The following is a 10472-nucleotide window of genomic DNA, read 5'->3' as shown; positions in this document are numbered from 1 at the left end:
CTTATCTAAACCATTTGTTAAATTCATACAGGTTCTTTTACCGATTTCGTATCATTTCAAACTCTTTAATTGTATACACACATTAGTTATTTTGAATAACAATTCTCTATACATTTTAAATTTGCAACATCATCATAAACATGCTATCCAACAACATACCATTCCCACATCAGTTCAATGTCATGAATCGCTTCATATTTATCAAGTATTTCTTATTTTAGATTTGATCCATTTTATATAAAAAGCCATTAAATCTACAATTATATATATTTAATATATATACAAAAACACAATTAAAATATAACACGAAAATGCAGTAACTTCCATATGAACTTACCTAGAAACTGGCACTAGAATGTTTCAGGGACTAATCATCACGATTGCTATATATGATCCGATACTGGTCACTCGAGCTGTCGAGAATCCATAATTTGTGCTGGATCTCAACCATCGAATAAATCTTAATCACGATTCCCAATTTTTCCTTTTTATTACCATAATCACTTTCCATTCTTATCTAAACCATTTGTTAAATTCATACAGGTTCTTTTACCGATTTCGTATCATTTCAAACTCTTTAATTGTATACACACATTAGTTATTTTGAATAACAATTCTCTATACATTTTAAATTTGCAACATCATCATAAACATGCTATCCAACAACATACCATTCCCACATCAGTTCAATGTCATGAATCGCTTCATATTTATCAAGTATTTCTTATTTTAGATTTGATCCATTTTATATAAAAAGCCATTAAATCTACAATTATATATATTTAATATATATACAAAAACACAATTAAAATATAACACGAAAATGCAGTAACTTCCATATGAACTTACCTAGAAACTGGCAACTAGAATGTTTCAGGGACTAATCATCACAGATTGCTATATAATGATCGATACTGGTCACTCGAGCTGTCGAGAATCCATAATTTGTGCTGGATCTCAACCATCGAATAAATCTCTAATCACGATTCCCAATTTTTCCTTTTATTACCATAATCACTTTCCATTCTTATCTAAACCATTTGTTAAATTCATACAGGTTCTTTTACCGATTTCGTATCATTTCAAACTCTTTAATTGTATACACACATTAGTTATTTTGAATAACAATTCTCTATACATTTTAAATTTGCAACATCATCATAAACATGCTATCCAACAACATACCATTCCCACATCAGTTCAATGTCATGAATCGCTTCATATTTATCAAGTATTTCTTATTTTACGATTTGATCCATTTTATATAAAAAGCCATTAAATCTACAATTATATATATTTAATATATATACAAAAACACAATAAAATATAACACGAAAATGCAGTAACTTCCATATGAACTTACCTAGAAACTGGCAACTAGAATGTTTCAGGGACTAATCATCACAGATTGCTATATAATGATCGATACTGGTCACTCGAGCTGTCGCGAATCCATAATTTGTGCTGGCTCTCAACCATCGAATAAATCTCAATCACGATTCCCAATTTTTCCTTTTTATTACCATAATCACTTTCCATTCTTATCTAAACCATTTGTTAAATTCATACAGGTTCTTTTACCGATTTCGTATCATTTCAAACTCTTTAATTGTATACACACATTAGTTATTTTGAATAACAATTCTCTATACATTTTAAATTTGCAACATCATCATAAACATGCTATCCAACAACATACCATTCCCACATCAGTTCAATGTCATGAATCGCTTCATATTTATCAAGTATTTCTTATTTTACGATTTGATCCATTTTATATAAAAAGCCATTAAATCTACAATTATATATATTTAATATATATACAAAAACACAATTAAAATAAACACGAAAATGCAGTAACTTCCATATGAACTTACCTAGAAACTGGCAACTAGAAAGTTTCAGGGACTAATCATCACAGATTGCTATATAATGATCGATACTGGTCACTCGAGCTGTCGCGAATCCATAATTTGTGCTGGCTCTCAACCATCGAATAAATCTCAATCACGATTCCCAATTTTTCCTTTTTATTACCATAATCACTTTCCATTCTTATCTAAACCATTTGTTAAATTCATACAGGTTCTTTTACCGATTTCGTATCATTTCAAACTCTTTAATTGTATACACACATTAGTTATTTTGAATAACAATTCTCTATACATTTTAAATTTGCAACATCATCATAAACATGCTATCCAACAACATACCATCCCACATCAGTTCAATGTCACGAATCGCTTCATATTTATCAAGTATTTCTATTTTACGATTTGATCCATTTTATATAAAAAGCCATTAAATCTACAATTATATATATTTAATATATATACAAAAACACAATTAAAATAAACACGAAAATGCAGTAACTTCCATATGAACTTACCTAGAAACTGGCAACTAGAAAGTTTCAGGGACTAATCATCACAGATTGCTATATAATGATCCGATACTGGTCACTCGAGCTGTCGCGAATCCATAATTTGTGCTGGCTCTCAACCATCGAATAAATCTCAATCACGATTCCCAATTTTTCCTTTTTATTACCATAATCACTTTCCATTCTTATCTAAACCATTTGTTAAATTCATACAGGTTCTTTTACCGATTTCGTATCATTTCAAACTCTTTAATTGTATACACACATTAGTTATTTTGAATAACAATTCTCTATACATTTTAAATTTGCAACATCATCATAAACATGCTATCCAACAACATACCATTCCCACATCAGTTCAATGTCATGAATCGCTTCATATTTATCAAGTATTTCTTATTTTAGATTTGATCCATTTTATATAAAAAGCCATTAAATCTACAATTATATATATTTAATATATATACAAAAACACAATTAAAATATAACACGAAAATGCAGTAACTTCCATATGAACTTACCTAGAAACTGGCAACTAGAATTTTCAGGGACTAATCATCACAGATTGCTATATAATGATCGATACTGGTCACTCGAGCTGTCGCGAATCCATAATTTGTGCTGGCTCTCAACCATCGAATAAATCTCTAATCACGATTCCCAATTTTTCCTTTTTATTACCATAATCACTTTCCATTCTTATCTAAACCATTTGTTAAATTCATACAGGTTCTTTTACCGATTTCGTATCATTTCAAACTCTTTAATTGTATACACACATTAGTTATTTTGAATAACAATTCTCTATACATTTTAAATTTGCAACATCATCATAAACATGCTATCCAACAACATACCATTCCCACATCAGTTCAATGTCATGAATCGCTTCATATTTATCAAGTATTTCTTATTTTACGATTTGATCCATTTTATATAAAAGCCATTAAATCTACAATTATATATATTTAATATATATACAAAAACACAATTAAAATAAACACGAAAATGCAGTAACTTCCATATGAACTTACCTAGAAACTGGCAACTAGAATGTTTCAGGGACTAATCATCACAGATTGCTATATAATGATCGATACTGGTCACTCGAGCTGTCGCGAATCCATAATTTGTGCTGGCTCTCAACCATCGAATAAATCTCTAATCACGATTCCCAATTTTTCCTTTTTATTACCATAATCACTTTCCATTCTTATCTAAACCATTTGTTAAATTCATACAGGTTCTTTTACCGATTTCGTATCATTTCAAACTCTTTAATTGTATACACACATTAGTTATTTTGAATAACAATTCTCTATACATTTTAAATTTGCAACATCATCATAAACATGCTATCCAACAACATACCATTCCCACATCAGTTCAATGTCATGAATCGCTTCATATTTATCAAGTATTTCTTATTTTAGATTTGATCCATTTTATATAAAAAGCCATTAAATCTACAATTATATATATTTAATATATATACAAAAACACAATTAAAATATAACACGAAAATGCAGTAACTTCCATATGAACTTACCTAGAAACTGGCAACTAGAAGTTTCAGGGACTAATCATCACAGATTGCTATATAATGATCGATACTGGTCACTCGAGCTGTCGCGAATCCATAATTTGTGCTGGCTCTCAACCATCGAATAAATCTCTAATCACGATTCCCAATTTTTCCTTTTTATTACCATAATCACTTTCCATTCTTATCTAAACCATTTGTTAAATTCATACAGGTTCTTTTACCGATTTCGTATCATTTCAAACTCTTTAATTGTATACACACATTAGTTATTTTGAATAACAATTCTCTATACATTTTAAATTTGCAACATCATCATAAACATGCTATCCAACAACATACCATTCCCACATCAGTTCAATGTCATGAATCGCTTCATATTTATCAAGTATTTCTTATTTTACGATTTGATCCATTTTATATAAAAAGCCATTAAATCTACAATTATATATATTTAATATATATACAAAAACACAATTAAAATAAACACGAAAATGCAGTAACTTCCATATGAACTTACCTAGAAATGGCAACTAGAAGTTTCAGGGACTAATCATCACAGATTGCTATATAATGATCGATACTGGTCACTCGAGCTGTCGCGAATCCATAATTTGTGCTGGCTCTCAACCATCGAATAAATCTCAATCACGATTCCCAATTTTTCCTTTTTATTACCATAATCACTTTCCATTCTTATCTAAACCATTTGTTAAATTCATACAGGTTCTTTTACCGATTTCGTATCATTTCAAATCTTTAATTGTATACACACATTAGTTATTTTGAATAACAATTCTCTATACATTTTAAATTTGCAACATCATCATAAACTGCTATCCAACAACATACCATTCCCACATCAGTTCAATGTCAGAATCGCTTCATATTTATCAAGTATTTCTATTTTACGATTTGATCCATTTTATATAAAAAGCCATTAAATCTACAATTATATATATTTAATATATATACAAAAACACAATTAAAATAAACACGAAAATGCAGTAACTTCCATATGAACTTACCTAGAAACTGGCAACTAGAAAGTTTCAGGGACTAATCATCACAGATTGCTATATAATGATCCGATACTGGTCACTCGAGCTGTCGCGAATCCATAATTTGTGCTGGCTCTCAACCATCGAATAAATCTCAATCACGATTCCCAATTTTTCCTTTTTATTACCATAATCACTTTCCATTCTTATCTAAACCATTTGTTAAATTCATACAGGTTCTTTTACCGATTTCGTATCATTTCAAACTCTTTAATTGTATACACACATTAGTTATTTTGAATAACAATTCTCTATACATTTTAAATTTGCAACATCATCATAAACATGCTATCCAACAACATACCATTCCCACATCAGTTCAATGTCATGAATCGCTTCATATTTATCAAGTATTTCTTATTTTAGATTTGATCCATTTTATATAAAAAGCCATTAAATCTACAATTATATATATTTAATATATATACAAAAACACAATTAAAATATAACACGAAAATGCAGTAACTTCCATATGAACTTACCTAGAAACTGGCAACTAGAATGTTTCAGGGACTAATCATCACAGATTGCTATATAATGATCGATACTGGTCACTCGAGCTGTCGCGAATCCATAATTTGTGCTGGCTCTCAACCATCGAATAAATCTCTAATCACGATTCCCAATTTTTCCTTTTTATTACCATAATCACTTTCCATTCTTATCTAAACCATTTGTTAAATTCATACAGGTTCTTTTACCGATTTCGTATCATTTCAAACTCTTTAATTGTATACACACATTAGTTATTTTGAATAACAATTCTCTATACATTTTAAATTTGCAACATCATCATAAACATGCTATCCAACAACATACCATTCCCACATCAGTTCAATGTCATGAATCGCTTCATATTTATCAAGTATTTCTTATTTTAGATTTGATCCATTTTATATAAAAAGCCATTAAATCTACAATTATATATATTTAATATATATACAAAAACACAATTAAAATAAACACGAAAATGCAGTAACTTCCATATGAACTTACCTAGAAACTGGCAACTAGAAGTTTCAGGGACTAATCATCACAGATTGCTATATAATGATCGATACTGGTCACTCGAGCTGTCGGAATCCATAATTTGTGCTGGCTCTCAACCATCGAATAAATCTCTAATCACGATTCCCAATTTTTCCTTTTTATTACCATAATCACTTTCCATTCTTATCTAAACCATTTGTTAAATTCATACAGGTTCTTTTACCGATTTCGTATCATTTCAAACTCTTTAATTGTATACACACATTAGTTATTTTGAATAACAATTCTCTATACATTTTAAATTTGCAACATCATCATAAACATGCTATCCAACAACATACCATTCCCACATCAGTTCAATGTCATGAATCGCTTCATATTTATCAAGTATTTCTTATTTTACGATTTGATCCATTTTATATAAAAAGCCATTAAATCTACAATTATATATATTTAATATATATACAAAAACACAATTAAAATAAACACGAAAATGCAGTAACTTCCATATGAACTTACCTAGAAACTGGCAACTAGAAGTTTCAGGGACTAATCATCACAGATTGCTATATAATGATCGATACTGGTCACTCGAGCTGTCGGAATCCATAATTTGTGCTGGCTCTCAACCATCGAATAAATCTCTAATCACGATTCCCAATTTTTCCTTTTTATTACCATAATCACTTTCCATTCTTATCTAAACCATTTGTTAAATTCATACAGGTTCTTTTACCGATTTCGTATCATTTCAAACTCTTTAATTGTATACACACATTAGTTATTTTGAATAACAATTCTCTATACATTTTAAATTTGCAACATCATCATAAACATGCTATCCAACAACATACCATTCCCACATCAGTTCAATGTCATGAATCGCTTCATATTTATCAAGTATTTCTTATTTTACGATTTGATCCATTTTATATAAAAGCCATTAAATCTACAATTATATATATTTAATATATATACAAAAACACAATTAAAATAAACACGAAAATGCAGTAACTTCCATATGAACTTACCTAGAAACTGGCAACTAGAAGTTTCAGGGACTAATCATCACAGATTGCTATATAATGATCGATACTGGTCACTCGAGCTGTCGCGAATCCATAATTTGTGCTGGCTCTCAACCATCGAATAAATCTCTAATCACGATTCCCAATTTTTCCTTTTTATTACCATAATCACTTTCCATTCTTATCTAAACCATTTGTTAATTCATACAGGTTCTTTTACCGATTTCGTATCATTTCAAACTCTTTAATTGTATACACACATTAGTTATTTTGAATAACAATTCTCTATACATTTTAAATTTGCAACATCATCATAAACATGCTATCCAACAACATACCATTCCCACATCAGTTCAATGTCATGAATCGCTTCATATTTATCAAGTATTTCTTATTTTACGATTTGATCCATTTTATATAAAAAGCCATTAAATCTACAATTATATATATTTAATATATATACAAAAACACAATTAAAATAAACACGAAAATGCAGTAACTTCCATATGAACTTACCTAGAAACTGGCAACTAGAATGTTTCAGGGACTAATCATCACAGATTGCTATATATGATCCGATACTGGTCACTCGAGCTGTCGCGAATCCATAATTTGTGCTGGCTCTCAACCATCGAATAAATCTCTAATCACGATTCCCAATTTTTCCTTTTTATTACCATAATCACTTTCCATTCTTATCTAAACCATTTGTTAAATTCATACAGGTTCTTTTACCGATTTCGTATCATTTCAAACTCTTTAATTGTATACACACATTAGTTATTTTGAATAACAATTCTCTATACATTTTAAATTTGCAACATCATCATAAACATGCTATCCAACAACATACCATTCCCACATCAGTTCAATGTCATGAATCGCTTCATATTTATCAAGTATTTCTTATTTTAGATTTGATCCATTTTATATAAAAAGCATTAAATCACAATTATATATATTTAATATATATACAAAAACACAATTAAAATATAACACGAAAATGCAGTAACTTCCATATGAACTTACCTAGAAACTGGCACTAGAATGTTTCAGGGACTAATCATCACGATTGCTATATATGATCCGATACTGTCACTCGAGCTGTCGAGAATCCATAATTTGTGCTGGATCTCAACCATCGAATAAATCTCTAATCACGATTCCCAATTTTTCCTTTTTATTACCATAATCACTTTCCATTCTTATCTAAACCATTTGTTAAATTCATACAGGTTCTTTTACCGATTTCGTATCATTTCAAACTCTTTAATTGTATACACACATTAGTTATTTTGAATAACAATTCTCTATACATTTTAAATTTGCAACATCATCATAAACATGCTATCCAACAACATACCATTCCCACATCAGTTCAATGTCATGAATCGCTTCATATTTATCAAGTATTTCTTATTTTAGATTTGATCCATTTTATAAAAAGCATTAAATCTACAATTATATATATTTAATATATATACAAAAACACAATAAAATATAACACGAAAATGCAGTAACTTCCATATGAACTTACCTAGAAACTGGCAACTAGAATGTTTCAGGGACTAATCATCACAGATTGCTATATAATGATCGATACTGGTCACTCGAGCTGTCGAGAATCCATAATTTGTGCTGGTCTCAACCATCGAATAAATCTCTAATCACGATTCCCAATTTTTCCTTTTTATTACCATAATCACTTTCCATTCTTATCTAAACCATTTGTTAAATTCATACAGGTTCTTTTACCGATTTCGTATCATTTCAAACTCTTTAATTGTATACACACATTAGTTATTTTGAATAACAATTCTCTATACATTTTAAATTTGCAACATCATCATAAACATGCTATCCAACAACATACCATTCCCACATCAGTTCAATGTCATGAATCGCTTCATATTTATCAAGTATTTCTTATTTTACGATTTGATCCATTTTATATAAAAAGCCATTAAATCTACAATTATATATATTTAATATATATACAAAAACACAATTAAAATAAACACGAAAATGCAGTAACTTCCATATGAACTTACCTAGAAACTGGCAACTAGAAAGTTTCAGGGACTAATCATCACAGATTGCTATATAATGATCGATACTGGTCACTCGAGCTGTCGCGAATCCATAATTTGTGCTGGCTCTCAACCATCGAATAAATCTCAATCACGATTCCCAATTTTTCCTTTTTATTACCATAATCACTTTCCATTCTTATCTAAACCATTTGTTAATTCATACAGGTTCTTTTACCGATTTGTATCATTTCAAACTTTAATTGTATACAACATTAGTTATTTGAATAACAATTCTCTATACATTTAAATTTGCAACATCATCATAACTGCTATCCACAACATACATCCACATCAGTTCATGTCAGAATCGCTTCATATTTATCAATATTTTTTTACGATTTGATCCATTTTATAAAAGCATTAAATCTACAATTATATATTAATATATATACAAAAACACAATTAAAATAAAACACGAAAATGCAGTAACTTCCATATGAACTTACCTAGAAACTGGCAACTAGAAAGTTTCAGGGACTAATCATCACAGATTGCTATATAATGATCGATACTGGTCACTCGAGCTGTCGCGAATCCATAATTTGTGCTGGCTCTCAACCATCGAATAAATCTCAATCACGATTCCCATTTTTCTTTTTATTACCATAATCACTTTCCATTCTTATCTAAACCATTTGTTAATTCATACAGGTTCTTTTACCGATTTCGTATCATTTCAAACTCTTTATTTATACACACATTAGTTATTTTGATAACAATTCTCTATACATTTTAAATTTGCAACATCATCATAAATGCTATCACAACATACCATTCCCACATCATTCAATGTCAGAATCGCTTCATATTTATCAAGTATTTCTATTTTAGATTTGATCCATTTTATATAAAAAGCCATTAAATCTACAATTATATATTTAATATATATACAAAAACACAATTAAAATAAACACGAAAATGCAGTAACTTCCATATGAACTTACCTAGAAACTGGCACTAGAAGTTTCAGGGACTAATCATCACGATTGCTATATTATGATCCGATACTGCTCACTCGAGCTGTCGGAATCATAATTTGTGCTGGTCTCAACCATCGAATAAATCTAATCACGATTCCCAATTTTTCCTTTTTATTACCATAATCACTTTCCATTCTTATCTAAACCATTTGTTAAATTCATACAGGTTCTTTTACCGATTTCGTATCATTTCAAACTCTTTAATTGTATAACACATTAGTTATTTTGAATAACAATTCTCTATACATTTTAAATTTGCAACATCATCATAAACATGCTATCCAACAACATACCATTCCCACATCAGTTCAATGTCATGAATCGCTTCATATTTATCAAGTATTTCTTATTTTAAGATTTGATCCATTTTATATAAAAAGCATTAAATCAACAA

This window comes from Gossypium hirsutum, chromosome D04, assembly GCF_007990345.1.
Source record: "Gossypium hirsutum isolate 1008001.06 chromosome D04, Gossypium_hirsutum_v2.1, whole genome shotgun sequence".
NCBI classification, from domain to species: domain Eukaryota; kingdom Viridiplantae; phylum Streptophyta; class Magnoliopsida; order Malvales; family Malvaceae; genus Gossypium; species Gossypium hirsutum.
Note: the sequence above shows the minus strand (reverse complement) of the source record.